At 40.3% G+C, this 18,731-nt stretch overlaps 1 protein-coding gene across 4 annotated transcripts in view; it reads right to left on the bottom strand.

The window, feature by feature from the left end:
• Positions 1-18,731, bottom strand: part of AKAP13 (A-kinase anchoring protein 13) — a 323,293-nt gene that overhangs the window by 240,265 nt on the left and 64,297 nt on the right. For 2 of the 4 annotated variants that reach the window (XM_072737236.1, XM_072737238.1), the window contains exon 1: positions 10,772-10,819. The exons of the other annotated variants lie outside the window; for them this stretch is intronic. The gene's annotated coding sequence lies outside the window, so the exon portion shown is untranslated. Of the gene's footprint in view, positions 1-10,771; positions 10,820-18,731 lie in introns of those variants that run through there. 4 annotated transcript variants of the gene reach the window in all.

The raw sequence follows: 18,731 nt of genomic DNA, 5'->3' as shown, positions 1-18,731 counted from the left end.
TGTCATTCACAACAGGGAAGCTTCCAAATCTACAAGATGTGCAAACCACCTTCACAATCAACCCCAGTCCCAAAAAAAGGAGGGCAGCTGTTTGAGACTCAGCCAAGAGTAAATAAAGGATTTGTACCTGCAGGATACTTGCACTGCAAAATGTGCTTCAAATGAATTTCCACGGCCTGGGATTCTGCTAAAACTGTGCTATGGTAAATCCCTGGAAACCCACAAAAATTTGGGGTGAGGGTTAACATGGAAATGACAATACATACTCTGGATTCTTGTAAAATAGTGTTCTGCTCTTCAAGGAAAATAACAGGATCCAAAGACTCTTTCCTTCATTCCTAAGGAGTCTGGGCTGGTGGCTATAAACATGTTATGTACTCGTTGGGGGTGGGAGCAGGGAATTCTGAACAATGGAAAAGCAGCAGGGTACAAAGAGCGAATAGGCGTTTCCTGTTGCAGATGCCAAGTTCTACAAAATCCGTACATACAAACTACTACAGGTACCAATACATTTCCTGAATAAGGGACTGAGGAAATCTTACAGGAGCCTAATTGTCTTTTTCTGTTTACAGCTGCATTAATTAATAACTGAGCACTTAGCTTTAAACACTGATTCTCAAACTTTAGGGGACATGGGTATCAGAGGCCTTGTTAAAGAATATAGATTCTAGCCCACCAAATCAGGAAACTAGACCTGGTGGTGTTTTTGCTTTTGAATCATGGCCCACACCTGGGGAAACAATGGTGTTGAGACCCAGAGCATGTGTCTGATTCTCTTGTGGCACAAGCTAGGCTTCTGTGTCCCACTACTTCATGACATTGTACTCCTAAAAATCACCAAGAAAAAAGTGAAGCACTGGTCACAACTGGAGTGAGAGGGGGAAGGGGACCTATGGCAGGAAGGTAGGAGAGGATAAGAAAGAAGAGTAGAACACAGGGCAATACTCACAGGAAAAACAAACACAGCCGATTAAAACTGAAACCCAAACAACCAAAACACTAACACCCACATTCACTCATTTACTATTTATCAGTGCCGAATTATCCAATAGGCAAAATGATCCTGAATTTAGGGCAAAAATACACACACACAAATAATCAAAGTCATTAACATGGAATAAAAAAACTCAGAACTCTTACCAAAATAATAATGAAAGAATTTAATTTAAAATCAGGCCTCTGATTTCTTATACCCAGAGTTTACTCTGAAATTCATATAGGAGAATACACCATAACTTTTCAGTACTTAGGGCCTCCTTTTTTTCTATTTATGTTTTTAATATCTGCCTGGCACAAAAAGACTCAATGATGGTAGATAACCTCTTTATGTTTCTGAGCCCCCAAAATATTTCATGTACAGTGAGCTGCTGAGTGCCAGAGATAAATAATACACTACCCTACCAATTTAGTAAGGGACATAACAGATGTAAATGGATCATTATGTATTATAAGTGCAATAATAAAAATGTTACAAGGGTCAAGTAAGAAGAATAAACTAGCTAGGAAGCCCTCACACAATTTACTGGAGATCAGCTGTGAGGCAAGTTTCACCGGGTGGACACAGAAGCAGCCCAGAGCAGAGGAGCAGTGCCTGCAAGGACAACACAGCACAGTGAGCTGCTGGGCACTGATCAGAATGAGAAGTGCAAGCAGGGGGCTGAAGAGGGAGAGGACAAAGGAGATGACTCAGGTAAATCCACACACCTCAAAGGCACTTGGCCAATGAAGGGAAAGAAGAAAACAGACAAACCACTGTGACCCCACTCTACCCTAAAGATCTTACAGCCTTATGATGGCACTGGCATCAACCAAATTTACATCTTTGATTTTTTTTTTTCCTTTTCTGACCATTCTTTTTCTTACCCTTTTTTTTTTTTTTTACGTTCAGCTAAATTTTCTATCCTTTCACAACTGCAGGTTCAAAGATTCACAAAAAGTTGCACTGGAAGAAGTCTATAATCATGTAGCCTACACTCAAACCCGGCAAGTACATGTGGGTCACAAGTAATAAGGCCAGTCTTCCCCCATGGCTTCCCTGAGATGCAGCAAGCGATGGCTGACTTCCCAGTCAAGTTCTGCAGGCCCTGGAGTCTGTGTCCCAAACCCCAGCCAAACCCTTTTGGCCACAGGACTTTACAATTAGAAGGGGGGTCTCATAAGCAGCCCACACCACCTTCCTCCCCAAGTGGGAATCACTGCCAGCCGGCCTGCCTCAGCTTGTAGACCAGAGTGCTAGGGCCTTATCACCTTGAGAAAATCTCTCCATGCTCCACTTGCTCCTCTGACTCAACCTTCCTGAAATACTATTCTCATTCTGTAGCTCACTCTCTGCCTGCCTACACAGTAGCAAGCAGTCCTTCAGAAAGGTTCTTCTGAGGTACCAACCTCTGTTCTTTACAGAGTGCTAGGAAAGGGTACTAAGATCTGCCCTGACTCAAGAAAAGGAAAGAAAAGCTTAAAAATAAAACGTGATCACAGTTTTGGAAACATATCTAAGCCATCTTAGTCGCTGTAGAGCTTCCAATCTCCAGGGCTAAAGGTAGAGTCCTGCAACCCAAGGTTCCTAAGCTCAGAGGCTGCAACCACAGACACATTAGGGGCAGCTTGAGGCCATCAGCTGCCAGCAGAAAGAGTAAGCTCACTACATTTCCTCTGTATATATATATATATAAAAAAAAGAATCATCATCATCTGGGTCATGATCCCGGAGTCCTGGGATTAAGTCCCGCATCAGGCTCCCTACAGGCAGCCTGCTTTTTTCCCCTCTGCCTATGTTTCTGCCTTTCTATGGGTCTCTCATGAATAAATAAATAAAATCTTAAAAAAAAAAAAAAATCCCCTCTCCTCCCTCTGCTCATCCCCATCCACCGTGCTCTCTCTAATATATACATATTTCATATTTATTTTACACTAAATCTCTATAAGTCATTCTGATGAATAAATGAAGATATTAAAGGAACAGATGACTACTAGGTTGGAGACAATCTGCTGGCATTTAAGAATTAACAACCTCTTGTGGAAGAATGTAAGAATAAAAATGAAAATGCCAATACAATTCAGAGAAGGAGGCAGACAGACTTGGATTTGGTTGTAACTTTGGCACTTCAGACTCTATTATTGTGGACAAGTTACTTCATTGCCAAACTTTATTTTCATCTGTAAAATAGATAAAATTAAGAATAAAAGATGTGTGTAAAGTGTTTAACACGGTAGTAAGCAACAAGAAAACACTCGGTGAGTTGCTGTCCCTACTGCCTCATATGAATGACAGGATTAGCTGTGTGCACTGACCTCACATCACATCCAACTCCCACGTCCTGTGGACCACCGCCACCACAGCACTGATCCCGAATTCTAAACAAAGGGAGTCCAGGAGAGAACTGTAGACCCCAGCAGATGAGGTGGCTCTACTGAATACACCCTTTATTGTTGGTGAACTCCCAGAAGCCCTCCAGGCTCCCCTACCACTCCGACTGGTGCCGCCCAACTGTGTTCAGTGGCTTGTCTATGCAGCCTTGCTAGTACTCCTAACCCACACCCTCCAATGTGCCCTGCACACACTGCTGGCATGCACTGTGCTAGGTCCAGTCCTTACACTTTGCTCACGATAATGCCCTCCATCCTCAATGATTCTGATAGCAGGATTATTGTTGGTAATCTAACCCAAGCAGCCAGCAATAAGTCACTTTTTTTTCTTTCATTTTCTTCTCCTTCATTTCCATGCTTGCCTTTTCTTCTCAACTTGTTAATTCCAGGCTGTCACACTGTACACATCTTCTGCAGCCCTCCTGCCCCACCACTACCACTCCTGCCACAGCATCTGGAGCAGTGCTTGCACACACAATAAATACTAAAATATTTGATATGAACATCAGAGACAGAAATTAATCAGCAGCTTTCTGCACTATTTGATAGCAAAGGATCCGTAGCTCTAGCTTTAAGAATAAAAACCATTCTATCAAAGCCAAAAATAAGTCAGTCTAGTCCCAGAAGGTTCACCTAGTAGCTCATCAAAGGTAGTATATGGATCCTGCCAAGTGATAAGAAAACCAGCCTGGATCAATTTGCTTAATCATCCAGAGAGGTAAAAGGGACCAAAGGGACCAGAGTGGAGGAATTCAGCATCATCTAACTGGAAAACCTCAAAGCAGAAGAGAGGGCAAAGAGCTGCTCAACACTACACCAAGGCTCTCATGTGATGGTTGGTACCTCTGGGAAGAACACACGCACATGTTATTTCAATTCTCTTTTGGTGTTTAACACAGGCTTGTGGTTTCCTGAAGAAAAAAAAAGGGGGGGGGGGGGTTTCTGCTGCTTTGCAGAGATCTATATAGAGAAGAAAACTCCAAATGGCTATTACAGGTGAGAAGTTTGCCTCCAGCTGTATCCTGTTATCCAAAGGAAACGGAACTGTAAGCTGCCAGGAGGTCCAGGCACAGGATAGCAAGACCATCAATTCAGTAAGTGCTGACATTCTTATCCCTATGGTAATAAGGATAAACTTTGAATTTAGAAAAATTCATGCACAGCTGGGCTTTATGTAAATTAACTTGGGGGGGGGGTTAAAATAGATATCCGGTGAAGGGTCTGCCAAATTCATTCAAGCTCTTCTACTTCCTTCATCCTTCCCAACCTCTGTCCATCTAAAAAGCAAGCAACCCAATGGGTTAAAGTGATGATAAACCATTTGGAAAGACTGAATATAGGCAAGTAGGTTTCACACAAATGCAGACCTGATCAAGCTATATGACCTAAACTGGGCAAAGCCCAGGCCCTGGAGTGGATAGTCCATTAGGAAGTTATTTCACAGTGACACACAGCCCGCCTTCTTGGACATATTACATGATAAAAGTACTACCACATTATTCCCACAAGTGGCAGGTGGAAGAGGTACTAGAAACAGATGCTAGAAAAGTCCATGTTAGCTTTTACTTTTAAAGTTGCTAAAATGGTTCTCCTATCTCAAGGATAAATACTTTAATGCTATAGTTCCTTATTTTTTTTTTTTTTTAAGATTTTATTTATTTGAGAGAAAGTGAGAAGGAGCAGAGGGAGGGGGCAGGGGGAAAGGGAGAAGCAGACTCCTCACTGAGCAGGGAGCCCAATTCGATTCGGGGCTCCATCCCAGGACCTGGGGATCATGACCTGAGCCAAAGGCAGATACTTAACCCACCCTGCTGCTTAGGCACCCCTGCTGTAGTTCTTCAATACTGAATCTTTAACATCTTGAGAATAATGACATTGTAAAACACAAGAAGAGTGATGTTTTTGTTTTGTCTTTAAAACAAACAAACAAACAAACAAACCATCTCAATGGGATGCCTGGGTGGCTCAGCAGTTAAGTGTCTGCCTTCTGCTCAGGGCATGATCCTGGAATCCCAGAATCAGGTCCCACATCAGGCTCCCTGCATGGAGTCTATTTCTCCCTCTCTCTGTGTCTCTCTCATGAATAAATAAATAAAATCTTTTTTAAAAAATCCCCAAATCAGAGGAAAAGTTTTGAACAAAGACTTCAAATAAAAGAAAAACATGTATCTAATAATTAAGTGAAAGACTACAGTCACAGAAACTCCAATGTTTTCAGCAACCCTCAGGTTTTTAAAAAATATCATTTTATTAACTTCTTAAATGAAAAATTTTCTTTTTAAAGGAGAATTTCTATTCATAAAACATCGCCGGCCTGAATTATTCCCTGAGGAGTCATTCTTGTTTTCATAGCATACAGTGAGCAGAGAGTATTTTTAAAAATCACTGATAGGAGGGGTGCCTGGATGGCTCAGTCTGTTGAGCATCGACTCTTTATGTCAGGTCGGGACATGACCTCAGAGTTGAGAGATCTACCTCAGGGGTTGAGATCCAGCCCAGCACTGGGCTCCATGCTCAATGTAGCATCTGCTTATCTTTCCCCCTCTGTTCTTCCCCCTACTAGTGCTGGCACTCGAAGAAAGGAAAGCAGAAAGGGAAAAGGGACAAGGAAAAAGAAAATGATCACTGGTAGGCTGGTTTAATGGGAAGAACATATAACTCTTGATCTCCCAGTAGTTGAGTTCAAGCCCCATGTTTGGCGTGTAGAACATACTTTTAAAAAATTAAATAAATAAAAATCACTGATAAATCTTTTAGGTGGAATGAACTAGGATCAGCCAACTAAAAGCACATAAAGATCATCACCCCACTTCTAGCAATCTAGATGCCATAGAGAACTAACTATAACATTTTACAGAACCTGTGGTAACTTGATTAGAAGTTCTAGCCAAGAATTTTGCTATCTAAAGACAAAAATGTATCAGTGTCCTAAAATAACAGAACTCTTTCTCAACCACTAGAGAGGAATGGCATCTGTCAGTAATCTCTCCTACTTGTAACATATAGAGTGAAACTGAGTCTGTCCTCACAAGCACAGAAGGAAGTATCCATGCATCTTGAAAATGTGACTTATACACAGTCATAGCTATTTGATTATCAATAAAGTTCATTCACTTTAATTTAGACCTACTGCTTCACAAAACAAACAGAACAAGTGTTTGACAGTACTAAAATAAAGAATTGGTTTTAGATTAGATCTCAACTGAATTAAATTATCAACTACTAGGTTAACAAAAAAGAAGTCCTGCAAATTCTAATTCAATTCAATCAATTCATTGAAAATGGCTTAAAAGAATGATATAAGAAGGCAACTTTTCATCAAATTATTTTAAGGGTATTATTGCTAGGTTAAATATGGATAACATTACAGTTGTTTTGCATTTAGACATAACAATTTAAGAGGAACTTTAGAGATTATCCCTTGAATTTCAAATTTTCTGAATTCCTCTTAACAGGAACTCTTATAGGGCCACATATGTTAACAACTCATTATATAATGCAGGAATGGGAAATTAATTTCCCTGCTTGAACTAATTTCAAAAATAAGGTTGCGGGACCCCTGGGTGGCGCAGCGGTTTGGCGCCTGCCTTTGGCCCAGGGCGCGATCCTGGAGACCCGGGATCGAATCCCACGTCAGGCTCCCGGTGCATGGAGCCTGCTTCTCTCCCTCTGCCTATGTCTCTGCCTCTCTCTCTCTCTCTGTGTGACTATAATAAATAAATAAAAATTTAAACCCCCCCCCCAAAAAAAAGAATTTTAAAAATAAGGTTGCCATAAAAACTACAGACCTTTTTGCCTTAAAACATTTATTTCCTAGCTGTGAGGAAGTAAAAGGCACATGATAGAAATACATACTGATGAATTGTTTTTTCTAGTAAACAATATGTTACTATGCACAAGACTGCAAATATTTAATAGCTGAGGATTATACACAAAAATCTAGATAAAGTCAAGCATCTACTACACAGTGTTCTTTCCTTTAGAATTACAATACTTCAACCTTTAAAAATATATATACATATAGGTGTTTCATAAAATTAATGTTATCACAGAGACCCAAGTGCTAATAAGCTGGCCATAATGAACACTTCAATTGGCTATTCTTTCTGAAAATCCTTCCAATCAAAAAGGAATTAAGGGAAAAAAGACTAAAATTTCCTGGCATACAGTCCTAAAAGTAAAACTGCTTTTGGTAAACAGGAGTGAGAGTGAGAAGGAGGAGAAGGTACCTGTACCTGGTTCTTCTAAGAGCCCAGGCCATTGAGAAAGTGACTTGATGTGCAAGATAAGGAAGAGGAGGTGTAAAACACGCAGACAAAAGGTATTTGAAATGCCACAAAGGAAATTCAATTTAACAAATATTTGAGTGTGTACTCTAGACCCACACCATGGACAGAACAATATACTACTATAAATAGCCCAAGTAAATTCTCTGGGGGGCCCTGAGATCCTGGCTGATTGTCCACATAAATTAAATAGGCCCCACCAATGCCCCACCCCCCACCCCAAATACACTACAACAAATAACTGGCTCGTGCTAGATTGGTCATGGTTAGCAGACGGCCAGAATTCTGACTGATCTGGGAAACCAACATACGGTTTCTCCCAAGACCTGAGATGGACAAATGGAAGAATCAACCCCTTCCACATCCCATGCCACCTGGCAGATAGATCATCTGGATGGATGAGCAACTGTGTTTCCAGTAAGAGGGCCAGGAGGACAGGGTTGGCTGAAGTTCTAAGCCCCTGCTGGCTGTGAGGCCTTTCTCTCCTGTAGGAGACAGAGTCATTAATCATCTGCCTCTGAATTCTGCTGTAAACCTGATAAATTTGGGCAGCGACTGTAGTGTGGTGGTGTCAGAGAAGATGTTCTACAAACTTGGTCCTTCACAGACACGAACCTCACCAACAGGAACACGTGACCTGGACCAACAAACAAGTCAAAAACAGTACTGCAAGAACGGAGACGACCAGTTAACAAGACCCTTGCCCCTTACTTGGCAGCTGTGGCACAATCCTTCAGGAACAGTCTATTCAAGTTAGCCACTAGCGCAGAAGCTCCAAGTTAAAGCTTCAGTGATACCAATGCTCCTTCTAGTGACCTGAGTAAGATGAAACAGCCACTCTGGATTATCAAGCACGGGCTCAGTCACCACTGTCCTTGTGGCTGGCTCTCCATCAGCAGGAAGCAGCAATGGTGAAAACCACAGCCGGGAGCCTCAGCCTCTACCCCATGAGGTAGAAACTCACAAGTCAAAAACTTTTTTTTTTTTTTTCAGTTTTAAAAATATATTCTTGATTCCTCTTCCTTTCCCTCTGTTCCTCTCCCCAAATGCTGGTATAACCAAACTAAAGATCACATTCTAAAATAATCTCCAGAAGCATTTACACAGAAGGGTACTGCCCTGGTACCCACCAGAGGCAAAAGCTTAGCAAAGATGAAGGCTTCGGACTACCAGCTCCACCACACCTGTTCCTCACCCTGTGCTCCTCCCTCTCCAGCTGAACACATGACATTTCCATGGGGACCTAGTCATTTTCTAGCTCATATGTTTGTACAGAAATAGGAACGCCATAAATGTTCAGAGAACAGAGTAAAAGGATTATCAAGTAGCTCCGATTATACCAACTGATCTCACCCTCTTGCTACAAGCTGAGTCCTAGCATCTGAAATCCATTTCTGAAACTCCATCAAGAGCATTTAAAAAAAAAAATTCTTCCTTCCCTCATTTTCTCAAGCATACACTAGAAATACACTGGATGATAAACACAGGTATTCACTGGTTTTCAGAATCCATGCTCATCCAAAACCACAAAACGTACATATATTTCATTGTCAGGTAAGTTAGAGCCCCCTGTTTTGCTCCTCAGGAGATGTTCTTATTTGTTCATCCACAAAGTAAGCACCTGAATTCTACAATCTTGACATCTTACAGTTTATCAATCATGAAGACACATAACTATCATCATCACTTTCTTCAATGGCACTTGTAAGAGTTTACTTATTCTGTTCAGGCATCTTGCTAATCTTCACATTAATCCGTTTTACAAATGAAAAGATTCATGGTTAAAGTTAACCAACCTGTGTAAGATTTGCACACCTAGTATATGGTGGGAGCCTGAATTTGAACCCAGATCTGACTCCAGCATGCTCTTAACTTCTAGATTACTGCACTGCTGCCTTTTCTAATTTGTAGCAACCTCCATTTCTTATTTAGTGAATGGAAGGGCTTGGACTGGGCGATCGTGAAAGCTCCTCCCATCCCTAACATGTCATAATTCCACACAGAAACACTGGTTGCCCTAGGTACATAAACAAACAAGGCAAGGTGATTTTGTGAGCTAGGGACTAAATACAAATGACAAAGGGAAGGGATGAGAAGTTCTTTTCATTCATTTTCATGGAAAATTCTTGGCAGGGGAGACAGTATTTCACTAACTGAAGGACAAAGGGAGAGGAAGAAGGTGAAGACCTATCTTGTAAAAAGCTTCTCTGTTGACTAATTCATCAGTTTCATCTCCCCCAAAATTTACTCTTGTAGACTACTTTACAGATGTGCCCTAGTCTGTTTCCCCAAAGTAAGAGGCAATAGCCTGCAGAAAAAGTTGTGCAGTTACCCAACAAATAAAGCCACTCAACAGACCAACATGTTCCTACTCACATCCAAATGGAAATGTTTACAAGCCTGAGAATCAGCTGGGAATGAACTCCCTTCTCTCCCTTCTACACAAACACAGGCTAACATCCGCCAGCTGAAATCTGCTGCTCAAAAAATTTAGTTGCTCTTACATAACCAACAACTTCTCAGAATGTTTTTCCCCAAAATTCTACAAAAAAATCTGATGAAGAAAATAACCAAGCTTCAGACCCAACGCCCAAGCTTAAAGAGAGCCAACAGGGAGTCTTTCACATTCAAAACTGCAGTGAAAGTGAATGGCAATGTCTCTGTCAGTACTAGATTAAATTTCACAAACTGCAAGTATACTAATAAAGGAATATACCGTCTTACTGCTTCATGGCACATGATGAAAAATACACAGGCTTTTCATACAGGTTATTAGCATTCTTGAAGCCTGCTATAAAGCTGAACAGAAAATTTTAAAAAACAAAGCAGTTACAAAGCAAGAGGGACAGACCAGAAAGACATGTCCACGGCCTCCCATTACAGACCCTGATTGCTGTCCCAGGTCAGAGCAAAGAACAAATAAAGAATGCAGCCACCCACAGAATACCTCCCCACCCAGAACCAGAGGGAAAAGAATACCACAGAGCTGGGGAATTTAAAAACTCAGTTATGGAATCTCCAAGGAGACACTCCTGCTCAGTTGATACTCAGTCTCAGGCCTCCGGGTCTAACAAATACAACCATAAACCCCACTAAGGGTCAGTATTAGCTGTACTTACCAATGCCAAGGCAAGCTCTGCCTTTCAAGGGCTCTCGTCAGAACAGAACTGGAAGCAAGGAAAACATTTTTAAAATCTTGCCAATCAAATCAACCTATTCCTTTCACTTTCAAAAATCTGAACTCCTAAGTTAGGTTTCCTGGTTAGACAAAATACACTAAGGGAAGGTAAGCAGAAATGACAAAGATTTGGAGAATATTGTTTCATATGCTCTGTAAGTCCTATACTGCCCTCCTGAATGGGATGGAGGGGCAGGAGGAAAGCCCAAATGGATTCACAAACACCAAGGGGGAAAAGAACGAAAACATGGACATCAAATCCAATAGAATGGCTAAGTAATGATGTGAAGACTAAAACAGAGCTCCACTATTTAAAAAGTCAACGAAAAAGTGAAGGCAGACTATCCTCTATTATGCTATTCCCCTTACAGATAAACAATTATAACTGAATAAAATATAAAAAGCTACCATTTGAAGGCACTGGAAAGAGACTGAAGCAGACAGGTGAAAGAAGGAGAAAGTACTGGGTAAGATTCACTTGCAAACTGCTTTTTGACTAAGGCCCAGATCATACAATTCAGCAGAGAGAAGCTATGGTCTTAAAATCTGTATCTAAGCTCTTCCCAAATCCTCGGTAGACGCCTAAATTGTACATATACTGGGGAAAGTCCAAATTTCCAGCAAAAAGCAAATCTGTTAGACTGAAAGAACTGAGCAGAATCAAACTAAAGTAGGAGTTTGGGGCCAATCCAATTAACAAAAGTTAATTTTGTTAAGTTAAGCCAGAACAAAAGTTAGTATTTTCAAAAGATAAAAACCATGGTGGTCTCTAAAACATATCATCCACAATGTACACCATTTAATAAAAAGTTACTAGATATGTGGAATCAGTTTTAACATCTTACTAGATCCCTTGATAAGCGAATTAGATAAAAATCTTCAGCATATGTTCATTTTACGTTTGTGTAAGAGTAATCAATTTACCTTTGAGAAGCCACAGACAATACTACAAATCATATATAAGGAACTTATGCCCAGAATTTACAAGAAACTTTTCCAACTCAATAATAAGAGAACAGCCTAACTAAAAACAGATAATATATCTGTACAAATACTTCACTAAACAAGATATATGCATGGCTAGTAGGCACATGAGATGATGCTCAACATCATTAGTCATTAAGATAACAACCAAATTAAAACTATGATGAGATGCACATCTACCAGAATCACCCTACATCTATTAAAGACCTTGAATTCTAAGTTAAGTTTTACCACAAAGAAAACTCCAGGCCCAGATAGCATCAAGATAACATGTTCCAAACATTTAAAGAAAAAATGATACCAGTATCAAGAGGTGGGGCACTAGGGGGTGGTGAGGGCATGTCCCACTTTATTTTATGCAGCCAACATTATTCTGACACTAAATCTAGACAGAGACATCAAAAGAAAAGCAAAAGCCCTCGTGAACACAGACACAAAAATCCTTAAGAAAAGTCATCAATTCAAACCCAGAAACATAAAAAAGGACCATACACAATCACCAAATTGGTTTTTTATCCTAGGAAAACAATATTGGTTTAATTTTTGCAAATTAAAGGACTTTACCACTATCAAAATAAGAAAGAAAAAGTACACAAATATCTCATTAGATGCAGAAAAAAAGTTTGACAAAACTCAACACTGATCCTTTATAAAACCTCTCAGCAGACTAGGAACAGAAAAGATACTTCCTCAAACTGCTGAAGGCAGTTTACAAAAAAACCTACAGCTAAAATTATACAGAAAGATGAAAGTATAAATGCTTAAGTCTCAGACAAGCAACAAGAATATCAACTCTCACCAGGAAAAAAGCAAAGCAAAGCAAAGAACTAAAAATAAGTGATTTTTATTTATTTATTTATTTTTAAGATTTTATTTATTTATTCATGAGAGACACAGAGAGAAGGCAGAGACACAGGCAGAAGGAGAAGCAGGCTCCATGCAGGAAGCCCGATGTGGGACTTGATCCTGGGACTCCAAGATCACGCCCTGGGCCAAAGGCAGGTGCTAAAACCGCTGAGCCACCCAGGGATCCCCAACAAGTGATTTTTTAGCAAAATGGCAGGCTACAAGTTCAATAAACAAGAATCCATTATATTTCTAAATATTAAAACAACTGGAAGTTGATATTTCAAGCATTTAGCACCAAACCCATGAAATGTTTTAAAAAGTTAATATTATATGTAACAATAAATTTAACAAAATATTACAACTGTAAACATGCTTTAGAAAAAAACTACAGAAGGGATCCCTGGGTGGTTCAATGGTTTGGCGCCTGCCTTTGGCCCAGAGCGTGATCCTGGAGTCCCAGGATCAAGTCCCAAGTCGGGCTCCCTGCATGGAGCCTGCTTCTCCCTCTGCCCATGTCTCGGCCTCTCACTTGCTCTGTCTCTCATGAATAAATAAATAAAAATCTTAAAAAAAGAAAAAAGAAAAAAGAAACTACAGAAGACATTTAAAATTAGAGATATGCCCAATTAATGTATTAGCTCCATACAATTACATGTCAACTCTCTCCAAACTGAGCTACAAATTTAATGCATGTTCAATAAAAATTGCAGTACAGGGGATCCCTGGGTGGGTCAGCGGTTTAGTGCCTGCCTTTGGCCCAGGGCGCTATCCTGGAGTCCAGGGATCAAGTCCCATGTCGGGCTCCTGGCATGGAGCCTGCTTCTCCCTCCTCCTGTGTCTCTGCCTCTCTTTCTCTCTCTATGTCTATCATAAATAAATGAATAAATCTTAAAAAAAAAAAAAAAACTACAGTACATTTTCTTATGAACTCAACTCACCTGATTTGATAATGCACACAAAAGTGCAAATGACCTAGACAAAGTTGGAAGACTTACACTACCTGACTTTACAATGAACTATAAAGTTATGGCACCCAAGACCCTGAGTATTGGTGTAAGGACAGACAAGAGGACAAAACATAAAACCAAAAGAAAAAGTGGATACGGGATCCCTGGGTGGCGCAGCGGTTTGGCGCCTGCCTTTGGCCCAGGGCGCAATCCTGGAGACCCGGGATCGAATCCCACGTCGGGCTTCCGGTGCATGGAGCCTGCTTCTCCCTCTGCCTGTGTCTCTGCCTCTCTCTCTCTCCCTGTGTGACTATCATAAATAAATAGAAAAAAATAAAAATTTAAAAAAAAAAAGAAAAGAAAAAGTGGATACACTGGACTTCAATAAAATAAGGAACTTCAAGCTCTTCACAACACTATTAAAATGAAAAAGAAAAACTGGAAAAAAATTATTTGCAAAACATATCTGATAAAGTACATATATTCTGAATGTGTGAAGAACTCTTACAACTCAATAATATGACGGAGAGCTCCAAAAAAAGTCAAAAAACATTTAATAGACCTTTCCCCAAAGAAGACTGATAGATAGATGCTCAATACTAGTAGTCATCAAGGAAATGAAAATTAATACCTCTATGAGATAAACGCTATATACCCCCCAGCCGGGCTTAAATTTACAAGATTGAAAATACCAAGATTTGATAAAGAGTGACTGGAACCCTCTCATATATTGCTAGTGGGAAGGGAAGAATGTAGAGGCGCAATGAAAAACATTTTCATTAACACTACTCTTGGATATGTATTTACTCAGGAGAAATGAAAATACATGCCTATATGATTATATGCAAATATTTCTAGAAGCTTTACTCACAAATAGGTAAAAGCTGGAAAGCATTCAAATGTCTGTCCAACCAGTGAGAAGATAAATAAAGTGGTATATCCATACAATAGAATACTTCTCAGCCAAAAAAGGGGAGGCAGGGACTACTGATACATATAACGATTGCAACAGATTTCAAAAGCTGTTATGGAAATGCCAGATATAGAAAACTATACACTGTGATCTCACTCTTACAAAACCCTAGCAAAGGTATGTATAACTGTAGTGACAAAGCAGATTCTGCCTGGGTTCTGAAGTGGGGAGGTAAAGGCATTGACTGCAAGGAGCAAGAAAAAAACTTTCTGGAATGACACAAAGGTTCTATCCCTTGATTGTGGTGGTGGTTATTATGACTGCATGCAGCTGACAGAACTGATTGAACTGTACACTTTGAGTGGATGAATTCTACTATATATAAATTGTACTCTAATAAAGCAAATTTCAAAACAATTTTTTTCACTTCTTCTAACAACTCCATAGTCCTTGATAAAGCTGTAATGTTCTACATCATCGTGTTGAACATTAATTATCTCAGTTCCACAGCTGGGACAGAATAACCAAGTCTCAACTTCTTGCACAGTGTGTGTGGTAGCAGGTTAGCCACAAGGGGCCAGCGAAAAGTCACAAGGAAGCATGGGAAGTGCATAAAACTAGGTAACTAAGACACTGCCATATTTTTGCTAAGTAGCACTAAAAAGTATATAGATAACAAGGATAAGAAAGAATACTGTTACAATGACACATATCCAACAGCAGCTACTTGATGCTATGGCTCACAGGGAAGGGCAGAATTGACCGTTCCTGGAAGCCATATCTCTGTTTGTCCCCATATCTCCAAAGAGGCAGAAAATCTTTGAATTCTCTTCACTGTCAATGCTTAAAGCTCTGGTCCTTTCTCTAACTGCAAGCCTGCTGGATGCATATGGCTACTCAGAACAAAACACAGTGATTAGGGCATACCAATTTTATTATAGTTATAGAATCGAAGGAGGGACAAGAGAAACTATTCTGAAAAGGGAAAAACCTTTAAAGAAATAAACAAGAATCTATAAGCTAGATAAAAATTCCAAAAAAATATGTACAAGTCACTGTATCTCTTTGGGTTTCAAGTTATCCTATAAAACAAACTCTATAATCCCTATACTGATATTTTAGGATTCTCTCTTCAGGGATCCAAAGTGTCCTGGCCAAAGTTTATAAACATACTTATTAAAACAGACCAGTTATATTATTTAATACATGATGTCTAAGGATGCCTGGCTGGCTCAGTCGGAAGAGCATCTAACTCTTGATCTCAGGGTTATGATTTTGAGCTCCATGCTGGGTGTACAGATTACTAAAAAAAGATACATAAACTTTAAAAAAAAATGCATTTAATAGTCACGATGTCCCTGGGTTGAAGGGAAAAGAGGTTAGTAGGTAAGTCTACATCTTTTTTTTTTTAAGATTTTATTAATTTATGAGAGACACAGAGAGAGGCAGAGACACAGGCAGAGAGAGAAGCAGGCTCCATGCAGGGAGCCCGAAGTGGGACACAATCCCGGGTCTCCAGGATCACGCCCTGGGCCGAAGGCAGGCATCCAACCCAGGTGTTGTGCCACCCAGGCGTCCCAGGTAAGTCTACATCTTAATGATAGTGGGTTCACCAGAAATGACCTTCAAGTGATAATGCAGAATTGCATCATATCAATCACTGAAATAATGGCGTCCATATCATTCCCATTTCCAGGCAGCTATTCTAAAAGCATGCTTTAAATGCTACACTTTAAACCTAAAACAGTACTTGTCAATATTGCACTATTTGTTACAATTTGGAGCAACCTGGAAAGAGGTACCCTGATGACAGTAACACCCAATAGTAATGCACACTGTAAACAACAGCTATAGCCAGAACTTTAGATCTACCTATTCTAGAAGGCACAAATACATGCAATTTCTTACCATTAGAGGCACTTTGGGGTCACACAGGACACATACAAAGGTCTAGAGTCTCTCATTTACACTCTTAAACATTTGTGCATCTAATGAGGGCCAGTGACTGCACTCTTGGGACACAGCAATTAATCAATTGGTATTCACAGCCCTGAAAGAGCTCTCTGTTAGACAAGTAAACAAGGTAATTACAAGGTAGTGACAATAATTCTATAGGTATTTACCAAGTTTAAAGTGTGGAATACGGACACACTCTTAACCTCTCAGGAGCAGTGTTCTCTGACCTAAAAACACTAATAAAGACTAAACTCTTTCCCCAAATATTAATTTAATTCAGAATCCTACAAATCCAGTTCATGTCCTAAGCCCTTTATATTTGCTCTGCTTTGTTTCGGTCTCTTCATAAGATAAAGAACAAAACTTTTCCAAGTAGAGCTCATCTGAGAACCCCACTCTTCTTTAAAATATCAGAGCTGCGCTGGGGGCCTGGGCGGTGGCTCAGTCAGTTAGGTGTCTGACTCTATAGATTTTGGCTCACGTCATGATCTCAGGGTCAAGATGGAGCCCGTATCCGGCTCCATGTGGAGTCTGCTTGTCCCTCTCCCTCTGCTCCTCCTCCCACTGGCTCATGCACTCACACTCTCTCTCATAAATAAGAAATCCTTAAAAATAAATTAATTAAAAACATCAGAGGTGTGGTGTTAAAATACTAGTATGACTACTCTTACCAGCTATAAACCACAATCGATTTACCAGAAGGTAATTTTATTTCATAATCCCTTTCCAAAGATTACCTCTCATCTGCTCCTGGAAATTAAAACAGTCCAAACTTACAGGACAATTACTAAATCCACAAAAACGGTCATAACACAGTGTTATTTTCAAATATCAATATATTTCTAGAAGGGCTGGGATTTTCACCAGTTTTAAAAGGTCATCAGCCAGAGAGTACGTTCAGGCTAACGTAAACACATAATCTAAACTGTAAACCCAGCTAGACAAACCAGAGAGCAAAGACAAGATTCCCAATTTTACTTCCCTGCAGCCTAAGTAGGTTTCCATGAAAATCTCAAAACTTCCTTTACCCTGAATATAAGAAAGCTTTTCCAACAGAGTCTCATAATATTCACTCAGCTGAGATAGAGTATAAGACTGACCTACACACATAACATTTTGAGAGCAAATAATAATAAATAGTCTCTCAATCTGGGTAGGTAGGGATCCCTGGGTGGCGCAGCGGTTTGGCGCCTGCCTTTGGCCCAGGGCGCGATCCTGGAGACCCGGGATCGAATCCCACGTCGGGCTCCCGGTGCATGGAGCCTGCTTCTCCCTCTGCCTGTGTCTCTGCCCCTCTCTCTCTCTCTCTGTGACTATCATAAATAAATAATTTAAAAAAAAAAATAAAGCTTTAAAAAAAAAAAAAAATCTGGGTAGGTAGCAAGACTCTCAATCTGGACTGTTCCTACACCACTGAAGCCACAAAATTCTAAGGTTTATGTTGTTATAGTTCTTTCATAATATTCTGAGACAAAAACACAGAAAAAAGCAACACATAAATTTTAGTCCATGAAGAATAGCAATCAGTCCTCAATCCTGCCCTAGTCAACACTGAAGCCAGTAACTCAGGTAAAGACAGAGAAAGCATGTTGACCAAACCTACTCAATCTACTAACAGATAAAAGGCTGACTCACAGAACCCAGATCCAAAAAGATTATGGACTGGAACATCAGGCCCTGAAACTGTTCATTTGTGTGTTTATTCATTCACAAGTTCACCTAGTTTAGTATGCAGCTACTGCCAGGCACACTGTGCTAGGTGCTACAGATAGAAACATAAAAATATGCTCCTTACTCTCAAAAGTAGGGATCCCTGGGTGGCGCAGCGGTTTGGCACCTGCCTTTGGCCCAGGGCATGATCCTGGAGACCCGGGATCGAATCCCACATCGGGCTCCCGGTGCATGGAGCCTGCTTCTCCCTCTGACTGTGTCTCTGCCTCTCTCTCTCTCTCTGACTATCATAAATAAATAAAAAAAAATAAAAAAAATAAAAAAAAAAAAGCTTCAAAAGTGTATACATCCCAAGGGAGACACATGGAAAAACAAGTGGAGGGACGTACCTGGTTATCCAGGGAGAGGAAGGCATGACGGAGTGTGTGGAAAAAAGGGTGTCAGGAAAGAGAGAAGAGGGGACTCCTGAGCTGAATCTATCAGGGATGAAAGAGAAGAGGAGTCTTCCAGAGATTAAATTGCGTGCACACTCCCAAAGAGGCACAAACAGTCAGCTGTTCCAGGGTCTAATAACTGGTAGT

Source organism: Vulpes vulpes, chromosome 14, assembly GCF_048418805.1.
Source record: "Vulpes vulpes isolate BD-2025 chromosome 14, VulVul3, whole genome shotgun sequence".
NCBI classification, from domain to species: Eukaryota; Metazoa; Chordata; class Mammalia; order Carnivora; family Canidae; genus Vulpes; species Vulpes vulpes.
Note: the sequence above shows the minus strand (reverse complement) of the source record. Positions and strands in the feature narration are given on the sequence as shown.